Source organism: Oryctolagus cuniculus, chromosome 6 (assembly GCF_051225735.1).
Source record: "Oryctolagus cuniculus isolate XC-2025 breed Fujian yellow rabbit chromosome 6, ASM5122573v1, whole genome shotgun sequence".
Taxonomy (NCBI): domain Eukaryota; kingdom Metazoa; phylum Chordata; class Mammalia; order Lagomorpha; family Leporidae; genus Oryctolagus; species Oryctolagus cuniculus.
In genome coordinates, this window is record NC_142872.1 from 127121482 (window position 1) to 127146816 (window position 25335).

The window sequence follows — 25335 nt, forward strand, 5'->3', positions numbered from 1 at the left end:
TTAAATCTATTGGTGACACAAAACAAAAGCTTTGACATTTAATATGCTCGAATTGCCCATAAGCCTCCAGTCTCCCAAATTTGCCTTAGTGCCCAAGAAAATTAGTTGTGTATGGATAGTACCCCAATCTCCCAAATTCCAGGGCTGGGATGTGGCTGTCACGGAATTGTTTGGTCAGGAAGGGGTTAACTGCCTCTTGGACTTGGGCATGAATGGTCTAGATATACAGTCCCTAATTCCAAGATTTATTTTGATTTGAAAGAGTGACAAAGTGAGAGGAAGAGGCACAGGAATATCTTCCATCTGCTGGTTCACTCCCCAAATGCCTGCAACAGCCAGGGCTGGGCCAGGCAAAGGACAAAAGCCAGGAGCAAGGAGCTCCACCTGGGTCTCCTGTGTTGGTGGCAAGAAGCCAAGCCGTCACCTGCTGCCTCCCAGGCCCATTAGGAATCTGGATTAGACGTGTTGTAGCTGGGGCTCCAACCAGTGCTCTGGGATGTGGCCATCCTGCCTGGCAGCTGAACCCTCTTGGCCACAATGTCCACCCCACACTTCACTTTTCACTCTTCCCTCCTGTTGCAGTTTAAATTTTATTCATGTCCCTCTGGTACTAGATTCCAAGCTGTTTGCATTACCATCTTATACCCAGTGACAAGCAGTGTGGTAAATATAGTGGTACTGAGCAAATGAACTGTGTCTAAAGAGAGCAGATTTTTTTTTTTAAAGTTCTATTTTTTTTTTTTTTTTTGAGAGGCAGAGTCATAGATTGAGGGAGAGGCAGAGAGAAAGGTGTTCCATCCACTGGTTCACTTCCCAAATGGCCGCAGTGGCTGGAGCTGGGTCTATCAGGAGCTTCTTCCGGGTCTCCCACGCAGGTGCAGGGGCCCAAGCACTTGGGCCATCTTCTGCTTTTCCAGACCATCGGCAGGGAGCTGGGTCGGAAGAGGAGCAGCTGGGACATGAACTGGTGTCTATATGGGATGCTGGCAGCGGAGGCTTAGTTTACTAAGCCACAGCATCGGCCTTGGCAGATTCTTTTAATTGACATAAGGCTTTAGTTTAATCATTCCTAGACACCATAGACATTGTAGTCTATTAATACAGCTGATAGGGGGATAAGGTACCTGGAAGATCCAGAGGAAGGCAATCCCTATGTCTTGTCTGCCCATGAATGACCATGGATGGTGCAAAGAGAAATCCAGCTGGTAGGGTTTTCTTCCCTAGATGGTGACTTCTGTTACCTCTAGAATCTCTTTGTCATGGCCTAGATAAAATATTCACTAAAGCCGGTGCTGCTTAAATTTCTGAGTCATGCCTCCTTTGAGAATTTGGTGAAGGTATCAACTTTGCCCTCAGACTTCAGCTTATTGTAAAATTCTTGCACACATAAATTCATCCCCCTATGTAAAGTTTCTTAATCTCAGCACCACTGATATTTGGGCCAGATGACGCATGGTTCGGGAGTCTGTCCCGGGATTGTAGGGTGTTCAGCAAATTCTTGTCTTCTACCCTCTTGACATCAGTAGTGCTCCATCTTGAGCTGTGACAATGAAAAATACCTCCAGGTAGTGTCAGATGTTCCCTGGGGAATCAGAACCACCCTTGGTTGAGAACAGCTGCTACAGGGTATGGCATGAAGGTAACGTTGTATATGGTTAGGACATTTGAAATATGAAGGGAAAAAGTGAAGACGAGAGTGGATAAAATTCCACATCTGTGATCTGACAAACAGTAAAAGAAAGAGGGATAAATTAGCATTACTACCAGCTGTGTCCTACTTATAGAAATGTGACAACAAATGGCATATGAACTCCTCGGGATTTTTGTATACATCTCTGGTTTTCATTGTGAGTAGTAAGCCTACTGATTATTTTTCCTCTTCTGCCTTTAGACAATTATTCTAGGTTAACATGCAATAATCATGTGCTCATTCTCTATCCCAAATCAAAACAGAACAAAATACCTCTCTGAAGACGAACAAGGCTTATATATTTGTAGTCATGTAGGATTTTCAGAGACAAAAGAGTAGGCAGTTGATCAATCTGTTATTTCCCAAGTAAACAGGTTATTCTGAATGCCTTTTCCCAATTTATCTGCAGCATGTAGGTTAATATCTAAATGTAGTAAAGTGCTCAGCTCAGAGGTTTGTTAGAGAACAAAAGAGACAAGATCCTGGTCCTGTCAGGCCTTTTGTCAGTGACAAACCCACAGCCATCATGACAACATTGAAATGGAAACAGAAACGCTTCCTTTGCTAGCTCTTCTTCTACCCAACTTCTGCTGCAGCCTGGATTCCTGTCTTCTCCACATTCTTCCTGAAGAAATCTCAACCACCGTTGAGGCTTAAATAACACATTTAAGATGACTTCCACTTCCCCGTCTCCAGTTCAAACCTCTCTTCTCCAAATGACAGATTCAAGTACCTACTTTTCATCTCCACTGTTTTATGGACATGTCCCATTTAATACCATTTATTGAATCTGACAAACCATCCATTTTAAGTTATGTTCATGTCCACTAAGAAAAAAATATTGCCAACTCTGACATAATATAATGTACCTTTGGTGGTAAGATATGTCTTGATTTCAGACAGGTTAAAATCGGTTTAAAAAATAATGTGCTTTATTAGGCTGGCACAAAGAAGATAAAAATGCTTAAGAATAAACATACCAAGAGAAGTGCAAAACTTATATTCTGAGCACTAAACCACACCATTGAAACAAATTAAAGACCTAAATAAATGGAAAAGGCATCTCCCAGGAATCAGAAAACTTAATGTTGTAAACATGGTAATAATTGCCAAACTGGTTTACAGATTCACTCCAATGCCTTCCAAAATGCTGGCTGACACCTTTGCATGAATTGACAAGCTTATTCTAAAACTTATATAGAAATGCAAGGGATCGGCCGGTGCCATGGCTCAATAGGTTAATCCTCCACCTAGCGGCGCCGGCACACCAGGTTCTAGTCCCGGTCGGGGCGCCGGATTCTGTCCCGGTTGCCCCTCTTCCAGGCCAGCTCTCTGCTATGGCCAGGGAAGACAGTGGAGGATGGCCCAAGTGCTTGGGCCCTGCACCCCATGGGAGACCAGGAGAAGCACCTGGCTCCTGCCTTTGGATCAGCGCGGTGCGCCGGCCTCAGCGCGCCGGCCGCAGCGGCCATTGGAGGGTGAACCAACGGCAAAAGGAAGACCTTTCTCTCTGTCTCTCTCTCTCTCACTGTCCACTCTGCCTGTCAAAAAAAAAAAAAAAAAAAAAAAATGCAAGGGACCCAGAATAGCCCAAACAACTTTGAAAAGGAACAAATTTGGAAGACCCACTTTCCAATCTCAAAACTTAGTACAGAGCTACAGTACTTAATAGTGTGGTATTGGCATAAGAGTAGACAGATCAATGGGAATGGAATTGACGGTCTAAAAATAACTTCCATATCTATAGTTAGTTGATGTTTCACATGAATGACTAATGGGGCTGGGACAACTAGATATCCACATTTAAAGGAGTGAATCCCAATGTCATACCATGTAAACAAATTAACTCGAAGGTGGTGGGCTTCATTCCATGATGGGTTAAGCTGCTGATTGGTATACCCGCGTCTCCTCTCAGAATGCCAGTCTGAGTTCTGGCTACTTCGCTTCTGATCCAGCTTCCTGCTAATGCACCCTGGTAGGCAGCAGAGGATGCCTTGAATACTTGGACGTTTCCAGCCAGGTTGTTGCAGGTGTCTGGGGAGTGAACCAGCAGCTGGACATTGTCTCTTTTTCACTCCTCAGCTTCCAGCTCGACTGTCACATTCTCCGAGAAGTCTTCCTTCCTCGAGTCCCAGTTTAAATGAGGACTCCCCTGACTTAGTACTCTTGCAGACCCTGTGCTTTTCATCTTTGACGTTTGTGAGGTAGAATTATTTAAGGTAACAAGAAATGTTTTGTTAACATATATATGATACGTATTTGAACAGTGCTCCCTCGATATCCATGGAGCACTGGTTACAGGACCCCGTGTGGAGACCAAAATCTGTGGATGCCCAAGTCTCTTCTGTAAAATGACATAGCATTTGCACTTAACCTATGGATGTCCTCTCACGTTCTTGAATCTTCTGTAAATTACCTGTGAGACCTAGTACAAATAGGTGCCATACTGTATTGATTAGGGAATGATGATAAGAAAAAAATGTTTGTGCAAATTCAATACAGATGCAATTTAAAAAAAAAACATTTTCCAACTGTAGTTGGTTAAGTTCATGTGCATGAGCAAGTTTATAGAATTTCTCCCTTCTACTTGTCTCCCAAGATAATAACATGTAACACTTACATTGTGCTTATTATCTACCAGGCATTGTTATGACATATATTTAACTCAATCTTTTTTTTTAAAGATTTTTTTTTATTTATTTGAAATAATTAGAGAGAGAGGGAGAGAGAGAGAGAGAGAGGTCTTTGATCTGCTGGTTCACTGTCCAAATGGCTGAAACAGCTGGAGCTGAGCTGATCTGAAGCCAGGAGCTTCTTCCAGGTCTCCCATGTGGGAGCAGGGGTCCAAGCACTTGGGCCATCTTCTGCTGCTTTTCCCAGGTGCATTAGCAGGGAGTTGGATTGAAAGTGGAGCAGTCGGGACTTAAACCGGTGCCCATATGGGATACTGGTGCCGCAGGCTGGACCTTTAACCTGCTGTGCCACAGCGCTGACTCCTCACTTAATCTTTTCACAAAACTCTCTTCAGTAACTAAGGTATAAAATGGTTAAGTAAGTTACCCAAGATCACACGCTCTGATTGGGCTACTACCAGTCTGGGTCTTGTCCTATTCCATAGGTGTGAGTTCAGTATCTGCTCTTTTTACCTCCGTGAAAGGTGGCATAGCACCTGGCGTGATGTAGGTGCCTAATAAATGTTTGTTGCATGACTATGTGCTTGGATGATCCCTCCAAAATAGGTTAGGAGGCTCCTGGGTATCCAGAGCATGCTGTGCTTTGTTAATAATAGCAGTGGTATTCTCGCCTGTTTATTCAGCTACACCCTTAGAGATCAGGAACTTCCTGAAGCCCTGAGTTATGTTTCGTTCACATGTATTGAGTGCAGTGCCAGGCACTTAGTAGACAGTAAGTATCTGTGGAAATGGGTGAAATCAGAGGTAGTGGGTTATGAATGAGATTACAAGTATTGACATCTGTGGGTGGGGCCAATGTCTGAAAATGAGGACTCCTGGCATTGGGTTAAGGATGGAGGCTTGAACACATGTACTTACGTCCACCTTCTCTTGAAATTCTATGAAGCACAATGGTCAAGGAGTTTGTAAGTGAACATGGGAGAAAAGCCTACGTGGCAGAATTTTGGAAGCTGCTAAGTGGTCACTGCTTCAGGCGAACATGTGGGGAGGCACCGAGCTGGAGTGGTTCGTGGTTCGGGGTGGCGATTCTGTACTGATACAGGATTAAGAAAGTTTAACCTGAGTGTGGAGGGAGGCTTCCTCCTTCTTTCCTGTCTCAGCCCAGGGGGTGCCAGCGATCTACATGATGCTTCTAGATGGTGCTGCAATGAATTCATTGTGCCACCTGCAGGTGTGATGCCCCCAGCAGGTGTCTCGTGCCCTGCTCGGACGTGTGGGTAGACCCCTCCCCCAGGGTGACCAGACATCTGAGGAAAGAAACACAGAGACCCCAAGCCAGGAAAACAGGGAGAAAGGCAGCTGGAGGAAACAGACTGTCAGGGAAGAAAACTTCAGAACTGTCAGAGATACTGATATCATTAAAAGACAGGAGCAAAGAGAGAACCACAAGAACAATATATTGGGCGAGTTTTCCTGTCTCTCTGGTAGTAGAAATGGGAACTCAGAGGAAAGCTGGAGAGACAAAGTGGGGAAAACTTCCTCGGAAGAAATGTGAAAGACAAAGAGAATATGAGAGAAAAGACAATAAAATAAAGGATTTCAGGAGGCCCTACACCCACTCACATGAAATTCCAGGAAAGGACAGCAGAGAAACTGGAGGGGAAACATTTTTAAGTTAGTTATGAAGATTCTACCACACTAAATTGCCAAGTAAAAGGTCCCATTGAGTGCTGGCACAATGAATTGGAAAAACCCATAGCTAGTCACGTCTCAATGAGACTTCAGGGCACTGAGAGCCAAGGGGAAGCTTAGACACTTCCAAGAAGGAAACGTGAATTCGCTCATCAAAGATATAAGAACCAGAATGATATTGGACTTAAAAAGCAGTGTTGGAGAGTAGAAGACCATAGAGGAAGACATAGAAAGTAGCAAACTATGTCTTTTTTTTTTTTTTTGACAGGCAGAGTGGACAGTGAGAGAGAGAGAGAGAGAGAGAGAAAGGTCTTCCCTTGCCGTTGGTTCACCCTCCAATGGCCGCCACAGCTGGCGTGCTGTGGCCGGCGCACCGCGCTGATCCGATGGCAGGAGCCAGGTGCTTCTCCTGGTCTCCCATGGGGTGCAGGGCCCAAGCACTTGGGCCATCCTCCAGTGCACTCCCGGGCCATAGCAGAGAGCTGGCCTGGAAGAGGGGCAACCGGGACAGAATCTGGCGCCCCAACCAGGACTAGAACCTGGTGTGCTGGCGCCGCAAGGCAGAGGATTAGCCTAGTGAGCCGCGGCGCCGGCCCATAGTCTCTATAATCTCTCTCTCTTTTTTTTTTTTTTTTTTGACAGGCAGAGTGGACAGAGAGAGAGAGAGACAGAGAAAGGTCTTCCTTTGCCATTGGTTCACCCTCCAATGGCTGCCGCGGCCGGTGCACCGCGGCCGGTGCACCGCGCTGATCCGATGGCAGGAGCCAGCCAGGTACTTATCTTGGTCTCCCATGGGGTGCAGAGCCCAAGTACTTGGGCCATCCTCCACTGCACTCCCTGGCCACAGCAGAGAGCTGACCAGGAAGAGGGGCAACTGGGACAGAATCCGGCGCCCCGACTGGGACTAGAACCTGGTGCGCCGGCGCCACAAGGCAGAGGATTAGCCTAGTGAGCCGGCCCATATTCTCTTCACCATAGCAGCAGGTCCACAGATTATCTCTCAAATGTTGGCAGGGTAGGGATGGATTCAAGAAATGATAGTGTAAGAATGTTATATAAAACACGTGGCTAGGGACCGACACTGTGGCACACTGGGTTAAAGCCCCGGCTTGCAGTGCTTAACATTCCATATGGGCACCGGTCCAGCTCTCTGCTGTGGCCTGGGAAAGCAGTGGAAGATGGCCCAGGTCCTTGGGCCTCTGCACCTGTGTGGGAGACCTAGAAGAAGCTCCTGGCTCCTGGCTTCAGATCAGCTCAGCTCTGGCTGTTGCAGTCATTTGGGGAGTGAATCAGCAGAATGGAACATTTCTCTCTCTCTGGCTGTACCTCTCTCTGTAACTCTGTCTTTCAAATAAATAAAAAATAATTCTAAAAAAAAAAAAAGAAAGCTGAGTTAAAAAAAAAAAGACATGTGGCTAAATACCAAAAGACTAAACTAGGGGTGGGTGTTTGGGGCAAGAGTTCCAGCTCCACTTCTGATTCTAGCTTCCTGCAGATGTGTGCCCTGAGAGGCAGCAGATCATGGCATAAGTCCTTGGGTCCCTGCCACCCACGTGGGAGACCTGGATGGAGTTCTAGGCATTCAACCTTGGCCCTGTCCAGTCCTGGCCGTTGCCAGCATTTAGGGAGTGAACAGTGGATGGACGATCTCCTTTCTCTCTGTCTCTTCCTCTCTGCTTTTCAAATAAAGTGAGAATTAATTGAGGTTTAAAAATACAAATAATTTGGCAGGTGAGAAACTTCTGCTTTTCTTCAATCGCACTGTAGGACCGGTTGCATTGTTAAACTGAGAGCATTTTTACTGTGATCAAACAGAAGCTTAATGAATAACACCATCTCTTTCTAATCATTGCCTGTTTCTATGTAATGAGCATGTCTTCATGACGTTCTGTGCTTCAGAAAGCTGGGTGAGGAGGCCCAGGGGTTCTGAGCACTCTTGGCATAGCTCTGAAGTCCGATTCTCCACCCCGCACGCCAGGTGAGCGCAGGCTGCATGTTCCAGCCGCCCATTTCTCTCATTCTTGGCGTGATTAGACTCTGAGGCAGCTGACCGAATCAGGGGGAAGAAAGTAGCAAAATTTAATGCTCTTGTTTTTTGTGTCTGTTTTTCCCATATTACTTTTAAGCAGGGAGAAAAAAAAATAAAATCAAGACTGGTACGATTCGTTCTTTGTGGGGAGCAACCCGGACTGGACTGAGTTACTGGAATTAAGACTTATTCTATGCATCTGCTCTCCCAGAATATGGCGCTGGGAGAGGAGGCAACAGCTTCTACCCAGCTGCCTCTCACCAACTTGACAAGCTGCAGGACCTGCTCCTGATTGGAGGAGAGCAGCGTACTCGGCGTGTGGGCAGCCGAGTTAGGATTGGCGGAGGAGGACTATAAAGGAGGAGAGAGACGGCATGCACCAGGAACATCTAAGGGGAACACCTGTGCAGCCCCCGAGAGAGCCGGCCTGTGGTGTGCCGCTCCCCCGCGGAAGTGGGGAATGTGGCAGGGGGAACCGCCCTTCCATGGAGGTGGAAGGGACGGCAGCCAACCCGGGAAGAACCAGCAGCAAACCCGGGGAGGGCCGAGCAGACAGAAGAACAGCGCAGGGTCCTGTGTCGTTCCTCCACGAAGACGGGGAGCGACATAATGGTGCCGTGACTCGGATATGAAGCCTAGGCAGGGTTCAGTGTCGTTCCTCCACGAAGAGGGGGAGCGACAGTTCTTCTCCACATGGGAAATAGTATGTGTCTATTGGGTGATGTCTTGTGCTGATTTTAACCAGAAAGTTGTCTTCAACCTGCTGGATGGTCTTGATTTCATCTGAGATTTGTTGGCTGGGTCGGCAGTGACAGGATGATCCCATGTAGAGAAATCTTGTCTTGGCCCGTGCCGCGGCTCACTAGGCTAATCCTCCGCCTTGTGGCGCTGGCACACCAGGTTCTAGTCCTGGTCAGGGCGCTGGATTCTGTCCTGGTTGCCCCTCTTCCAGGCCAGCTCTCTGCTATGGCCCGGGAGTGCAGTGGAGGATGGCCCAAGTGCTTGGGCCCTGCACCCCATGGGAGACCAGGAGAAGCACCTGGCTCCTGCCTTTGGATCAGCGCAGTGCGCTGGCCTCAGCACGCCGGTCGGTCGCGGCAGCCATTGGAGGGTGAACCAACGGCAAAGGAAGACCTTTCTCTCTGTCTCTCTCTCTCACTGTCCACTTTGCCTGTCAAAAAATAAAAAAAAAAGAGAGATAAATCTTGTCTTGAGAATGACACCTGTAGTTTTTCTGATGATCTCTTCTTTGAGCTATTATGGTGGAGAAGATGGGAGGAAAAAGTTTACTAACACTGAAATGTAACTACTTTTTGGCTGAATGAGGTTATTAATGCTTTTAATTAGAAGTGTAATGATATCCTGTGTTTGATTTTAATAGTGGTTAAGCCATTAAATCTCAGAAGAATTTTTTTTAATATTTATTTTATTTATTTGAAAGGCAGAGTTGCAGGGAGAGAAGGAGAGACAGAGAGAGAGAGAGGTTTTCCATCCACTGGTTTACTCCCCAAATGGCTGCAACAGCTGAGACTGGTCAAGACCGAAGCTAGGAGCCAGGAGCTTCTTCTGGGTTTTTCACGTGGATACAGGGGCCCAAGGATTTGGGCCATCTTCCACTGCTTTCCCAGGTGCATTAACAGGGAGCTGGATTGGAAATATAGCAGCCAGGACTCGAAACAGGGCCCATATGGGATGCCGGTGCTGCAGGCAGTGACCTAACCTGCTATGCCACAATGCCAGCCCCAGCTCAGAAGAATTTTAAATGACTGATTGTCCAGATACAAAATAAAAGCGTTGGTCTAAGTGACTTCCAAGATCCCTTCTAGTCCTTGAACTCGGTGACTTCATGATTCAATAGGAACTTCAGGGATTTTTTTTAAAGAAGATCTTGATGTGTCAGAGGCAGAATAAAAATCACCCCAGATCCCATCTGTGTGAAAGTTTAAGACCAAGGCTGCTTACTGTTTACATGTACAATGAAAATGAGATTTCTGTATTCTGTGTTCCAGAGAAGAGGACTGAGTGGTCGAGAGTTCTGTAGACAGGAGCGTAAGCTAAGGGGAAGTACTTGGCTGCACCTGTCACGACTGTATCAATGATGTGTTTTATTTTCTGTGTCTTTTGATGCTTGACATTTAGGGCACTATGGCTCTAGGAGGTGGGGGAGGTCCTAAAGGTAACAGTATGCCTAGGAATACACCTTTCGTATGGAGACCAACCTGTCCCAAGTCAATACCCACAGGAGCTCCCTTGTCTAAGTCTCACAGGTCAGTATTTCCTCTGCCCTAAGTTGTTCCAGGGCCGGTACCAGGTCCCAGTAAGGCCACGCCCTGCTGAAGTTATTCAAGGTGGCCAGCCCTAAGCTGTTCACTCTGTCTTGCCTTGCCTCCTCCTGGAAACCTCAACAAAAGCCCTGGCCTGTCCCTTCTCTCCCTCCTGACCAAACCTGGTGCCCCCTACGGTGCCCAGGGTGGCATGACCTGCCCCCCTCCTTTCAGGAAACACAAGAACGAATTCTTCTTTCGATGGCATTGGCCTCTGTGTCTTCACTCAGTCAGCTCCATGAATGAAAAGCCAGTGGGTACGATGAGACTGTAACCTACATTCCATCTGTGTCATGTGGAACCTAAGGGACTGCCCTGCTCTCCGTGATCCTTTGAGCTAAGGTGGGGCGGCTTGCTTGCTGAGGACAGCCCATGAATTCTAATCCCCACCCTGTAACTCTGTCCCTCATGGGCCAGGTAGCCTTGCAGTTTTTCATGGCCACACGTCAAACTCTGAGGCTGGACCAAAGCTTCAGAATAATGAGGTTAACACTCAAGTGTGGGGTGATGGGACATCATCTAGGAATAGCTTTGGAGAGGGGCAGACAATCCCTGCAGCTGTTACTGGTTTCTTCTAGAACATGACCTATTGGGGATGGGTCTCTGGTAGTAGCCTCCTATATACACGTCAATTCATTATTACCTACAGTTTCCTGAAGATAAAAGTAATAGTTACAGTTTCTCAGGCAGCTGCTGTGTGCCTTTCACCATCATATCAGGCCATCGCAAAAGATCTGGTGGTCTCCAAATTATGGAAGAAACGGAGACCCCCAAGAGACTTCTTGTCACACAGTTAGAAAGGAAAGGGGGCAGAGTTGAGGGTCCAGATCTCTGTGATTCCAAACCCTGACTTCTTGCCCCATGCCACACTGCTGGGGGATAGAGCCGGTGTGCAGAATTCCCCTTCCTTCAGCATGTGAACGTCCGATACCTGTGTCAGACAGCAGTGTCAACACTGTACCGACTTTCTTTCCATTGTCGAGACCACACCTGCCATTCTTTTGAGTTGCAATAGGAAATCTTATCATCTCTGATTTTTGCTTTTTAACCTGAAAAATGAGGAATTTGGACATCCCTTATGATAGCACTTGGATTATTCAAATATAACTTGTCTAAGCATGATGTGTAAGAAGTGTATTGTTTTTATGCTTTCTTATGTCCAAAGTAGATTCGGAGTACCCAGACACCCAGGAGTTAGCTTTATTAAACTGACAGTTTAACTTTTTCTCTTTCACATAATTTCAGAAAGTCAATCAAGCACATGAATTAGTTAACCTTAAAGGAAACTATCTTTAGCGACTTGGAATTTAAAGTACAAATGAACGAGGGATGCCTTTTATCAACAAATGATGTGTCATTTGGAAGAGATGCACTGTGAGGTGTAGGTTCCTCCAGCATTTCAGCATAGTTGATGTGCTTGCAATTCCTAAGATGTGTGTGTGTGTGTGTGTGTGTGTGTGGCAACCTTAGTAGTTCAATTCACTGGTGGTTGTCTGTGGGGGTGGATGGTGGAAATGCCCAGATCTTTTCTTACCTGATTCATGTTTTGATCTATGACTCATTAGAATCTGTGACAACAATAATGAATTATTGTTTTTCCCACCAGGGGACTGGATGCCAAGCCCAGTCCCATGAGACCTAGAGTCTATTCCACTATCCCAACCAACACCCAGTTCAGGAGATGTGAAAGTTTTGGATCCATGGGGCAAGTCATGCTACGTCACAGGACCTCAGTTCCTACATTGTTCACAGAGATGTTCTGCCAGAACTCTGTCTCACAGTGTTTGAAGAGACCTTCAAAAAGTTCATGAAAAGTGTGTTTTATGAAAAAACTATGCATGTATTTCAAAAATGTTTGCACCAAAACCAATGTATCTTTTCTGCAAAGGTTTCTTTATTTACTTTTGAAAGAGTTACAGAGAGAAGAGAGATGGAGAGAGAGAGAGAGAGAGAGAGAGTCCATCTGCTGGTTCATTCTCTAAGTGGCAGCAGCCACCAGGGCAGGGCCAGCCCGAAGCCAGGAGCCAGGAACTCCCATTAGTCTCCCTCGTAGGTGCAGGGGCCCAAGCACTTGAGTCATCTTCCACTGCTTTCCCAGGCACATTAGTAGGGAGCTGGACCAGAAGTGGAGCAGCAGGGACTCAAATTGGCACTCATATGGGTGTCAGTGTCTGAGAAGGCAACTTAACTTGCTGTGCCACAACACCAGCCCAATAAACTCATCTTTTAATTCTATTTTTTTCTATGAACTTTTTGATGTACCCTGGCATGTAGATCATATAGAGGACTGCCTGCAAGTTGTTGGCTTGTTTCTAGAATAACCCAGGTGGGGCTGCCATTGTGGTGCAGTGGTTTAAGCCTTGGTGCGCAATGCTGGCATACCATATGGGCGCAGGTTCCAGTCCTGGCTTCTCCACTTCTAATCCAGCTCACTGCTAATGCACATGGGAAAGCAGTAGAAGATGGCCCACCCAAGTACTTGGGCCCTTGCATGCATGTGAGAGACCCGGATGGAATTCCACACTCCTGGCATCAGCCTGGCCCAGTGCTGGCCATTGTGGCCATTTGGGGAGTGAACCAGTGGATGGAAGATTCTCTCTCTCTCTCTCTCTCCCCTTCCTCATCTCCTTCACTCTCTGTGTCTCCCACACTCTGTAATTCTGCCTTTCAAATAAATAAATAAATTCTAAATAAATAAATAATTTTAAAAATGAACCAGTTAACTGGAAGGAAAGACAGTTAAGTATATTATTAAAAGCTAAAATTGACTGGTGTTAGTGATAAAATTTCATGGCATTGACTAAAGTGTAATTATAAATAGGTTGAAAATTGACTTTTTAAAAAATAACTTTTTCAGTTGGGATGATTCAATATAGGGGAAAGAGAATTGAGAAAAATAAGGCGAAACACTTTTTTTCTATTTTTGGGTCAAAAGTTCTTTGGGGAAATAGGCATATTTTTATCTTTGATTTTTCATCCTATTAAGTAAAACACACATGTGTTATAGCATGATGAACCCTGGGCTGGTGAATTTTCAGACAAACTCTCTTTACCTGTTGCATTTCTAACTCTGAAAGTATATCTTTCAGCTAACTCTGGCCCGTTTTCTTTCTCTCTTTCATTACTATACGATGCTTATCGCATCTCGGCCTTTTGGCTAAGATCAAGTGTAATATACGATGCTTAGCCTGACCTGTGATCAAGACATGGCTGAGTTAGAGCTTCAGTTCATAAATACGTACTGGCACGTGGCTGAATCCAGCAGGTCCACAGCATAGCCAGTCCAGCTGAGCAAGCGCAGTCAGGAGGGCGTGCTCCCCGGGTGACGCCGGGGCCTCTGACTGCTGCCTCATTAGGAGAAGGGTGAGTCGACTTGCTCAACAAGCCCTGCAGAGACTAGCACGAAGCTCTGGAACTGTGAGAGAGTTCTTGTGTCCTGTTCCCATAGGATGACACTTGTGAGATTAGAAAAAGAAAAAAGAAAAAAAAAATCCCTGGAGATTACTCGCCCACAATGTGCCATGGGCCACGGGCTCCTACTGCAGGAGCAGGGTTCTGAGAGCCCTGGCTGCTGCTGGGAGCTGCTAGCTGAGGGCTGTCCGCCCCGCACCCCTGATGGCTGTACGTGGGGTGTCAGTGGCATGATGCACCTAAAGAAGTGCTGTATAAACAGTCATTCTCAAGGATTCAAAGCCACCATCCATCCATTGGCTAAAGGAATTCTGGCTCCACAGATCTGAGGTTGGTTGGTTGGTTTGTCTCCTTATTCTTCGTCTTTCTGCTTCCAAGTGAAAAATAAGTCCGACAACTGCTGACATTATCTTCAGGCATCAGTGCTGCAGAACCATCCCAAAGCCTGCATCACAGAATGGAGCTGGAGACAGATCGGCTTAATTTAGGAATCACTTCGGAAAATTCCAGGGGACAAATCAAAGCCCGTTCAAATAGAATAAGCATGCGGTGGATCTTGTGCATAAAGCATTGTGTTGGTTTCTGTGAATAACTCAAATCTGTCCAGTCTCCTTACGTATTGGCCTCTGTACTTACATCGCAGGGCCTGGGTTTCTTCTCTTTACACCATTTCCCTCTTCTGCTGCTTTAAAATCCTCATGACTGAAGGTAGAACGTTGGCTTCAAGTGAGAGGAAGGGCACTTCAAGGACTGTGAGAGGTGCTGAAGTAGGTGCTTGGACCGAGGCTGTAGGGTCACTCCCTGGGGGCGGCGGGGATGGCTGACTCATGAGTGAGCGGCGGAAGGGTTAACTGCATAGTCACTCTGTCCCATATAAATAAAAGATAAGCTCCAAAAGAGAGTGGAATTGTGCAAATGAGCGTGACAGTCGTCGTCATCATCATTTTTCATGTAAGCACATGTCCTCAGGCAAAGGCTGTGGTTGAGATTTAGACTGCAGATTTAGTTCTGTGTCCTGTACAGTGCGTTTCATGTTAAAAACGCTGCAAATCTTTTTCTATGAGCAGAAGTAAATATTTTTCATTATTCATTTAATGTAGAGATGTGCACGTCTTCTTGTGAGTTCTTATCTCTGCCACCCTGTGGATTTTTCTTCAAACTGCAGCATGATGTCCTGAGTTGAGAATGTTAACTGTTTCTTTTTATGTTTAAACAAAAAATAATTTTAATCTTTTGATTTATCTCATTTGAATTTTTCCAGAAGGGTGACAGATACTATTAATGAATATTTTTTAAAAATCCACCATAAGTCAATAATAACAATCCCACAGATATATAGGTCTCTTTTAAGATTTTTAAAAGATAACTTTTAGGGCCCACATGGCTACTGGTTCATGTTCTAGCTGCTCCTCTTCCCATCTAGCTCTCTGCTAACGGCCTGGAAAAGTAGTGGAAAATGGCCCAAGTGCTTGGGCTCCTGTGCCCATGTGGGAGACCTGGAAGAAGCTCCTGGCTCCTGGCTTCAGATCAGCCCAGCTCTGACCATCACAGCCATTCAGGGAGTGACCCAGTGGATGGAAGATCTCTGTATCTGCCTCTCCTTTGCTCTGGCCATAACTCTGCCTCTCAAATAAATAAAATATTTTTTTTTAAGCTTTAAATTAATTTATATTTATTTAGGCTTATTTCTAAATAAAAATGAAGTATCATATCCTTGGGCAAGAGTCTTGCTTAAGACATCTAATTTATTGTGATTAAATATTATTATTTGTTTCTATATTATTTCAAGGGCAGAGAGAGAGAAAGAAAGAAAGAGAGACAGAAAGAGAGAGATTTTTCCGTCTACTGGTTTACTTCCCAAGTACCTGCAACAGCCAGAGCTAGGCCAGGTCTGAGCCAGGAGCCTGGAACCTGATCTGGGTCTCCCACTTGGGTGGCAGGGACTGAAGTATTTGAGCCATCATTTGCTTCCTTCCAGGGAGCAGGAACATGGATTGGAAGCTGAGGAGGTGGGACCAGACTCTGCAATATGACACACACAGTGGTGACTTAACTACTGTGCCAAAGCCCATCCCTAAATTTCTTTAAATATAAAAACTTTGAAGCATATAGGAAAATTGAAATAATTTTATAGTACACAACCATATTCCCACCAGCTGGATTCTACCACTAATGTTATTTTACTAGCATTGTCATTTATCATCCATATACCTCTCCCTCTTTATTTTTAAGTGAATTTTAAATTGAGTTGTAAACATCAGTACAGTTTCCTCTAATGGCCTTCACTAATTCATTTGACAGAATTAAACAGTGAGAGAGAGAGAGAGAGAGAGAGAGGTCTTCCTTCCATTGGTTCACCCCCCAAATGGCCACCACGGCCGGAGCTACTCTGATCCGAAGCCAGGAGCCATATGTCTACTCCTGGTCTCCCATTCGGGTGCAGGGTCCAAGCACTTGGGCCATCCTCTACTGCCTTCCCGGGCCACAGCAGAGAGCTGGACTGGAAGAGGAACAACCGGGACTGGAACGTGGCACCCATATGGGATGCTGATGCTGCAGGCAGAGGATTAACCAAGTGAGCCACGGCGCCGGCCCTATTTTTCTTTCTTTTGAGGTTAAAATTTTCACAGTGGAACACACGTGCCTTAAAATGTGAGAGTTCTTACAAAAGGTCATGGAATATATGGAATTAAAAGATGAAGTTATTTTTGGTGCACAATTTTTTGAAATTCGTGCCTGGTCTTTTCATGACGTGCATTTCCCATGCCCCTTGGAGATCTCTCGCAGCGTTACCCCAGTTTTCCCTTCCCGCCCATGCACAATCCCTGCCCCCACCCACCAGGGCAACTTCTGCTCTGATTTTATCCACCATGGGCTGGCTTCGTCTGTTCTAGAACATTGCCTAAGTGAAATCGGACAGCGTGAACTCTTGGCAAGTCTTCTTTCTTTCAGCATAATGTTTTTTGGGTAACAAAACATTTCTCTTTCTTGTTTTGACTGAAGATAGTATGTGCTCCACACTGATCTCTCCCAAGTGCTTTCCAACCGGTGTTAAATGAGAAGCAAGTTACAGAAACGCACACACAGAAAAATCCGCATGGCAGGTTTTAAAGTGCAGAAGAAGACCACATCCATGTGTTTTTAATTATCACAGTCAGGGATGACTGACGATTTTTTGTATTGCCAAACTGAAGCCGTGAAACTGGACAAGAACCCACAGCCTGGCTCAACTCCAGAATGATTTTCTGTCTTCATGTTAGTCATCTCCTCTGCCAAATTTTGGTCAGCTTGATGTTTTTGAGATTCAACCATGTTATTGTTTACACCCATTCTTGCTTTTTCATTATGGAATAGAGTCCCGTCCTGTAGGTATACCACAGTTTGCTCATCCGCTTTCCTACAGATGGATAACAGGCCTTTTCCAGCTTGTAATTACTGTGATAAAGCTGCAATGACCATGCTAACACAGGTTCTTTTGTGAACATATGTTTTAATTTATCTTGGGTAAATACATAGGAGTGAAATGGTGGCTAGATCACAGGATATACGCCTGCTTATTTCTTAATCTGCTAGACTTTTTTTCCAAAGCAGTATTACCATTTTATAATCCCAGTAAATCACCAAGAACAGTGTATGAGAATTCCAGTTTCTCCATATCCTCACCAATATTTGAAGTTGTCTAGGCCTTCTAATTTTTTTTAAAGATTTATTTGAATGAAAGGCAGAAAGAGAGAGAGAAATCTTCCATCCACTGTTTTACTCCCTATATGTACACAATAACTGGGGTTGGGCAAGGTCAAAGTCTGGAGCCAGGAACTCCTTCTAGGAACTCAAGTCCTTGGGGCATGATACACTACCTCCCAGGTGTGTTAGCAGGAAGCTGGATTGGAATGCAAAGTAACTGGGACTTGAACCAGGCATCTCGAGCAGCAGTTTAAGCTGCTGTGCCACAGTGCTTGTACCTTCTAATTTTTATAAATGGAGGCCAGGCCTATATTCTTCATAGAGAATTGCTCGGTACATCAGTTTTCCCTTAGTCAGTAACATGGGCCATCAGAGGATAGTACTCAAACTTCGTTGCTATTCAACGCTTAGCAAAAATTTAGTTGTGGGGCCTGAGTTGTGGCTCAGTGGGTAAAGCCACCACCTTTGACATTGGCATCCCATATGGGTTTTGATTCAAATCCCAGCTCTTCCTTCCTTCCTTCCTTCCTTCCTTCCTTCCTTCCTTCCTTCCTTCCTTCCTCCCTCCCTCCCTCCCTCCCTCCCTCCCTCCCTCTCTCTCTCTCTCTCTTTCTAAATATAACAAACAAGTTTTTTTTTTTTTTAAGATTTATTTATTTATTTGAAAGGCAGAGTTACAGAGAGTGAGAGAGAGAGAGAGAGTCTTCCATTCGCTGGTTCACTCCCCAGCTGGCTGCAATGGCTGGAGCTGCACCATGAAGCCAGGAGCCAGGAGCTTTTTCCGGGTCTCTCACGCAGGTGCAGAGGCCCAGGGACTTGGGCCATCCTCCACTACTTTCCCAGGCCATAGCAGAGAGCTGGATTGAAGTGGAGCAGCTGGGACTAGAACCGGTGCCCATATGGGATGCCGGCACTGCAGGCGGTGGCTGTACCTGCTATGCCACAATGCCGGTCCCTGAAAATGCTTTTGTGGCGGACTGTGTGAAGGCCTGTAAAGCGGTTTCCATTCTTGCGTGCATCAGCGCCTGTTCCTTGGTTACACAGAACTCAAGTCTTATTCTTGCTCGTATGAGAGGAGAACTTTTCCACTGAGCAATAAAAGGAGATTGCAGTGCTAATGTTTTATGCCAGACACAATCTGTGCTGCTCAGAACCTCGTCTGCTTGCAGAGTGAGCTCATGGGGTAAGAGATCTTCCTTTCGCTCCTTTCATCTTCTGTTACTGAGGTTTTGTTATTACCTTTATATATTTTCCAGGAAGCCCGCGTCTGAAAAGCATTGTGTGATTGTACAGGCAAAAGACTGTATTGAAAAGTTTGTTTCTTCAAAGCTGACTTTAGAAGGTTTGTGGAAAATGGGATTAAAAAAGAATGCACATTTCCCAGGAACTTTTTGAAGGCCCCTTGTATCATTGCTGAGCCTCCCTTCTCAGTAACAAAAAATAGCACTTTGGTTGATTGATTCATTTGTTGAAAAACTATGATGTGCCCAGCCTTGGTGTCTGTGTCAGAGACTTGACACCAAACAAGCCCTGCTTATAGGTAGCTTACATTCTAAAGGCAGAAGCAGGGGCGGGCCACCAAGAAGAGAGTGGTCCATGATTGTAGGTATTAATAAAGACCTTTAGAAACTGAACAAGACTGAGCGAGACTGCATGGGAGTGGCTGCCTATAGGTAGGGTGGTCAAGATAGGTGTTTCTGGGAAGTGGGTAGATGGCCAGCAGGATGTGCCATCAAACCAGAAGTCCTAGTGTGTGCTCTTCATTCCTGTCATATACTGCACCATGCTATTTCATGTATAAGTAAATGCTTGTGTTAAGTGTGGAGGGGTGCAGGTGGCATCTTACCTAGAAGAAACTTTCAGTACTTGTCATTCTTGATGCTTGGGCCATCTGCAAGCAGATCATAGTGGACTTTATGGAAGAGCCAGGTCATTTGTTTGGACGTCTACAAAATGAGCTTCAAAATGTCTAGGAAACTGCTGTGGGTGCCTTTAGACCGTAGCTGCTGCCTAGGATGGTGATGCCTGTCATTGGCCATGACACCCACATGTACCCAGCCAGTGCCAAGGGGACAGCCTTCTCTTCTTCATCCATCCCATATCAGGCCATATTTGTATTAGCTGCTCTCCCAGAGACTATGCGGTTTGTTTTATTCGTCCGTTCACAAATACTTGCTGGCCTTCTAGCACGTGCTAGACTGTGGGGATAGAATGGGAAGCAAGACCCAGCAATCCTTGTGTGCAGGGAACTTGAAGCCTAGAAGGCAAGGCAGACAAGTACACAGCAGGCCTAAGACACTCTACCAGTGTTATGGCAAGGTGCTGGGGGGACAAGCTGGGTCCTCACCTTGGTCTGGAGGTGGCAGGAAGGGCCTCCCACAGGCAGGGCTGCGAGTGACCCAGCCAGGGCAAGGAGGGTAAAATGGAGGAAATAAGGTTGCAAGCAGAAGAGTGTGTACCTGCCTGCAGGGTCAAACCTTGACTGAGCAACCAAATACCTGAGTGACAGCAGCATAGCATGTGTGAGGAGCAATGAGAGAGGGGGATCCAGAGTCGTGTCCCCTTGGTTCACTCCCCATGTCTGTACCAGGGCATTCTCAAACACACAGAAGTAGAGAAAATCATACAGTGAAGCCCATACCCATCACCCACTTCAATAGTCATCAATTCACAGTCAATCTTGTTTTGTCCACACATCCTCTTTTGCACCAACTCATTCTCCCAATGCTGTGAGTTCTTCTGAAGCAAATCCCTGACCCGAGATTGTTTCGTCTGCATCTATTTTTGTATTCACTGTGTATTTATTTAGTCTCCAACTCTTGATATGGTATCTTCTCATGGTAGACAGTCCATGAAGACATTCGTTTGGCTGTTGACTCGATAGAGAATGGAGTGGAGGAAAGAAAAGAAGTTAGAAGGCGGAGGGCATCGTTGGCCACCGTGGATCTTGGCTGTGTGCTGCGGGCCCCGGGAAGGCAGTGTAGGGTCTTGAATCAGCAGGGAGTGACATAAAGCAGTCATTGTGCATAAAGTGTGGAGGAAGAATTGGAGGTGGAAGTTGCATGTGCAGGGAGATTTTTAGGAGGCTGTTAGAACAATCCAGGCAGCCACATTGCGGCTCCGTGTGGGAGACTGTAAGAAACCGGAAGAAATGGAGGGGGTGGGGGTGAAGGAAAGGCAGGGGAAGAAAGCAGAAATAGGAAAGAGTAAGAGGAGGGCAGGTGCATGGCAAGAGGGAACAAAAGGAAGGAATGAGCCAGAGAACGATGAAGGAAGTGTTTAAAAGCACAGGATGCTACTAAGTTCTGCGGGTGAGGGCACCAAGCATGTGGGGACCGAGGGGTTTGCACCATTGGCTGTCACTGTGCCAGGCCAGGCAAATGCCTGCTGAGAGGGGATTGCCTGTTTCCTGCCAGTTCTCTTTGCCTCGGTGGGTAGAGTGCCAGCAGCACTCGAGGGGAAAAGTCTGCTTTCAGTGTCTGATCCAAGAAAGGAGGGAGGGAGTGGGAGAGGGAAGCACAGCGGGCGTCATTGTCAGTGGCTTGCTGGTAACCAAGGAGCATCAGACAATGTCGGGGGAGGAGAAATCTGGACAGGAAATGAGCTGGCAGGAACCGGGCTGCTGCCCACTGGAAGGGGGCTGAGGGCCAGGCCCTGTCCCAGAAGGAGCCGGCGTGGGAGCCAGCACCAGGGCTCTGGGCAGAAGAGCATTGTCCTTGGCACACCAGGCAGTGTTCAATAAGATCCCAGCAGCACAAAGTTCCCACTGGCAGCCAGGAAGGGGCAGCCACCCTGTCTCCAAGCACTCACCGTGTGCCAGGCGTGGGAGCTACCTGTTGGGCCGTGCACCCCCTGCACACGTTCAGGTTCAGGGCCTTGGCACAGCAGCTCTTTCACGTGAACGGCAGCCTTTAGAACCTAGAGCTTGGCAGATAGAGGACCAACATTTGAGTTATTCCTGTTTCCCAGACTGGCAAGATTTAATCATCGTTTGTTTTAGGGTTGGGCGAACGTGGGGCTGCCTCCCCTCTCTGAGCCAGGCAGTGCTGTGAAGGATTTCCTTAAATACAGCAACTTTCCCCCAACCCTTGTCTCTGCTTGCAAGGGGAGCGAGTTTTTGGAAGTGGGTAACACAGTCTTTGGTCCATGTTCGTTTATTGGGCAGTGTGCATCTCAGTGCGGAAGCAGTGGGATATGCTCTTTTTTTTGTTTGTTTGCATCGGGACCAGTCAGAGGCTACCATCTGGAAGTGTGTTTGCTTGCGAACTCTGCCACCCCCAGGGGAAGGGCAGCCTCGGACTGCAGGTAGGTGAGCCGATTGGCTGGGCAATGCTTCTGCCCTGTGTTCCCCACCTGAGCAGCCAAGGATTTCTGCATAGTCGGCCCAGACAGTGAGAGGTGCAGCCAGCCATATGTATTCAGGACTCAGCTCGCCACAGAGCAGCACAACGTTCTGACCCAGGACTCACGGTGAGAGCCACAGAGGATGTCTTTGTGGCTTTTTTGTGATACAAATGGATACGTTTTCCCCAAACTTTTTGCTACGGTTTGGATACTAGTTTGAATGTTGAATGTACCCCATGTGTTAAAGTCTTGGCCCCTAGGACAGTGCTCTGGGGGGGGGGGTGGAACTTTCAGGTGTGCCCAGTGGGATGTCCTGGTGTCACTGGGCATGTCTCATGAGGAGGGCTGGTTAGAAAAGCCCGAGTCAGTCCCAGCCATTCCCTTGGCTTCCTGGCTCCCCACGTGGTCCCTCTCTGGTCATGTTCCACTGTTGCCTGTCCACCAGCCTGGCCAGGGGCCTGACCAATGGGGCCACCTGATCTTGGATTTGAACCTCCAAAACTGTGAGCTAAATAACTCCTTTTTTAAAAAAATAAGGTTAGTTTCCTCAGATATTTTATTAGAGTGATAAAAACCAGACAGATACACCCTCAACAGGGATATGTACGTGGAAAGAGGAGTAGGGGCAGTGAAGAAAAGGGGTGTGGGGAGTTGGTGGACATTGTTCATACGCCCTCAGCACAAAACTGCACACATCTTGCTGAGCAGGGAACAGCTGCCCCAGCTTAGCTTGCTCGAGGATGTTGGTCACAGCCCACTGTGTACGTAGTTCCCACCGGATGGGCAAGCTGTGACAGGATGGCTGCCGCTGGGGGCTTCAGGGTGCACTTGATGATTTTCTTGTTTCTCTCCTTGTCCCTGCACATGCTGCTGGCTCGATGAGACAGGAACTTCCGCCCTCCAGTCTCAATGTCTGTGCTTAAAGCCGATGCTGCTAATGGTGCCGACCGGAAATAGCTCATCTTGCGTTATCAGAGAATAGCTCTAGATAAGAGTGCTTTCTCGGAAACGTGACATTTCATTCTCGAAAGTTTTAGATCAGAGCCGCGTTGCAAAGCAAGCTTTTGACAATACCTATGTACTCATCACTCACTCTGTCTTAGTTACCAGAATGGGCTGCAGCAAAACGTAAACTTCTGATAATGAGGATTCGGCCTGGTTTGTTGGACACTTCTGAGAGCATGCTCTGCCCATGGAAGAGACTTAGCCTGACTTTTCTGTGAATCTCACCCGATCGCCTCTGCTTCTGTTTCTTGAAGTTTAATGGCTTTGCTATTCTACCAGCCTCCCTTTGGTAGGCACCCCAGATGTTCAAAGCCTGAGAATTTGTTTTTAGAGGCAGAAAATAATTGGAGCCTCCACAGTCTCTGGTTGTCACTGTGGGGAGCAAACCGGACTAGACTGTTACTCGAATTGAGACTTATTCTATGCATCTGCTCTCCCACAATATGGCGCTGGGAGAGGAGTAAACAGCTTCCGCACAGCTGCCTCCAGTTCAACCAATTAACTGTAGGACTTGCTCCTGATTGGAGAGCAGCGTACTCAGCCGAGTTGGGATTGGCGGAGGAGGACTATAAAGGAGGAGAGAGACGGCATGCACCAGGAACATCTATGGGGAACATCTAAAGGGAACCCGTGCAGCCCCCGAGAGAACCGGCCGGTGGTGTGCCGCTCCCCTGCGGAAGTGGGGAATGTGGCCAGGGGGAACTGCCCTTCCACGGAGGTGGAAGGGATAGTAGCCAACCCGGGAAGAACCAGCAGCAAACCCGGGGAGGGCCGAGCAGACGAAAGAACAGCGCAGGGTCCTGTGTTGCTCCTCCACGAAGAGGGGGAGCGACATGATGGTGCCGTGACTCGGATATGGAGCCTAGGCAGGGTTTAGTGTCGTTCCCCCATGAAGACGGGGAGCGACATAATGGTGCCGTGACTCGGATAGGAAACCTAGGAGGGAAGAAATGACTCGGATAGGAAACCTAGGACGGATAGCAAACTTAGGAGGGAAGAAACGGGAAGAATTGGGAAAATATCGGAGAGAGAGACTAGCAAACAGCCTAGGGAAAAGCCGGACGAAAAAGGGTGCCGGAAGAAGCTATTGAAAGCCTAGGCATAGACTCGGATACGGACTACGGGGGGAAGCTGGGAGAAATCTCTAAGGTCGAAAGCGAAAGTGAAAGCTAGAGCAAACAGACTCGGACGCGGACTGTGGGGAGAGGCCAGGAGAAATGAGGGAGGAATATCGTTGGAGGAAAGCTTGGGGAAACATACCGGGTAGAGAAAAATGTTAGGGAAATTGAAGCCGCGGGGGGCAGGCCGAGGCGGATACGAAAGCCACTTTGGGATTCTCAAGTTAGCCCGGGAATAGGGGGCGAAAAGTTAAAACCAGAAGCTGAGACGCAAGCCAGATTGGGATCCGTCTGATTAGCCCGGGGAGCAAAGGACGGGAAGCCAAATCGTGGGGCGGAGACGTACGCTGGGTTGAATTCGCCAGGCTAGCCCGGGGAACTTAGATTGAATCCTAGTGGCGGAGACGCAAGCTACGCTGTGTTACTCGCGGAAGCCGCCGCGTGCAGAGAGAGCACGGGGCGTGAATAGATAGGGAACGCTGGCGTAGGCCGTGGTTCAGACGCGAAAGGGTTAAGCGTGGAGACCGCGGACCGCGCAAAGCCGGGAAGCCGCGCAGATGAGGCGCGGGCTGAAGCGGCTCAGAGCCGGTGAGGCGCGGAGAAGCAGCCTCGGGGCGGAGCCCGCTGGCGGGGCGAGGCGTCGGGAAGCTGCGCGGAGCCGTGAAGCTGCCGGCAGGGCGAGGCGCCGGGAAGCCGCGGGGATAAGAGAAAACAGAAGTTTAGAAATGGAATGAGAGCGGGAAGCTGCGGGGATAAGAGAAACAGAAGTTTAGAAGTAAAAGAGAAATAGGAATGTTGGCAGACAGAAGTAAAATGGGAGAAATAGAAATGCCCGGAGATAGAGAAATAGAGAAAAATAAGGCCTCCCCTCAACATGCCAATTAGGAGGCTTGGATTCGGTCTGCCTGATTTAAGGCGGTAAGCGCCAGCAAAGCTCGACCAGAGTATGAGCTGCAGGTCACCGAAGATAGGCACGAACCAACACTAATAAGTCTCCCCCACAATACGGCAATGAGAAGGCTTGGATTCGGTTTGCCTGATAGGTTTTGTAAACACCTGCAGGCAGTTCTAGCAGAGTAGAGCATGCGCTGCAGGGCACCGAACACAGGCACGCATCAGCGCCTAAAAACCTCCTCACAATGGCGAAGAGAGGACCCGGATTCGGTTTTCCTGATTGATAGGACTTGTAAGAGCCTGTGGCAACGCTAGCAAGTGGAGCAGAGTGTGTGCCGCGGGACACCGAAGACAGGCGCGTATCAACGCCAAAAATAAAAAGAAAGGGGGATCTGTGGGGAGCAAACCGGACTAGACTGTTACTCGAATTGAGACTTATTCTATGCATCTGCTCTCCCACAATATGGCGCTGGGAGAGGAGTAAACAGCTTCCGCACAGCTGCCTCCAGTT

General features: G+C 47.3%; 1 long non-coding RNA gene across 1 annotated transcript in view; it reads left to right on the top strand.

Annotated features, from left to right (window-relative positions):
- Positions 1-25335, top strand: part of LOC138849957 (uncharacterized) — a 118693-nt gene that overhangs the window by 4193 nt on the left and 89165 nt on the right. The window lies entirely within an intron of this gene.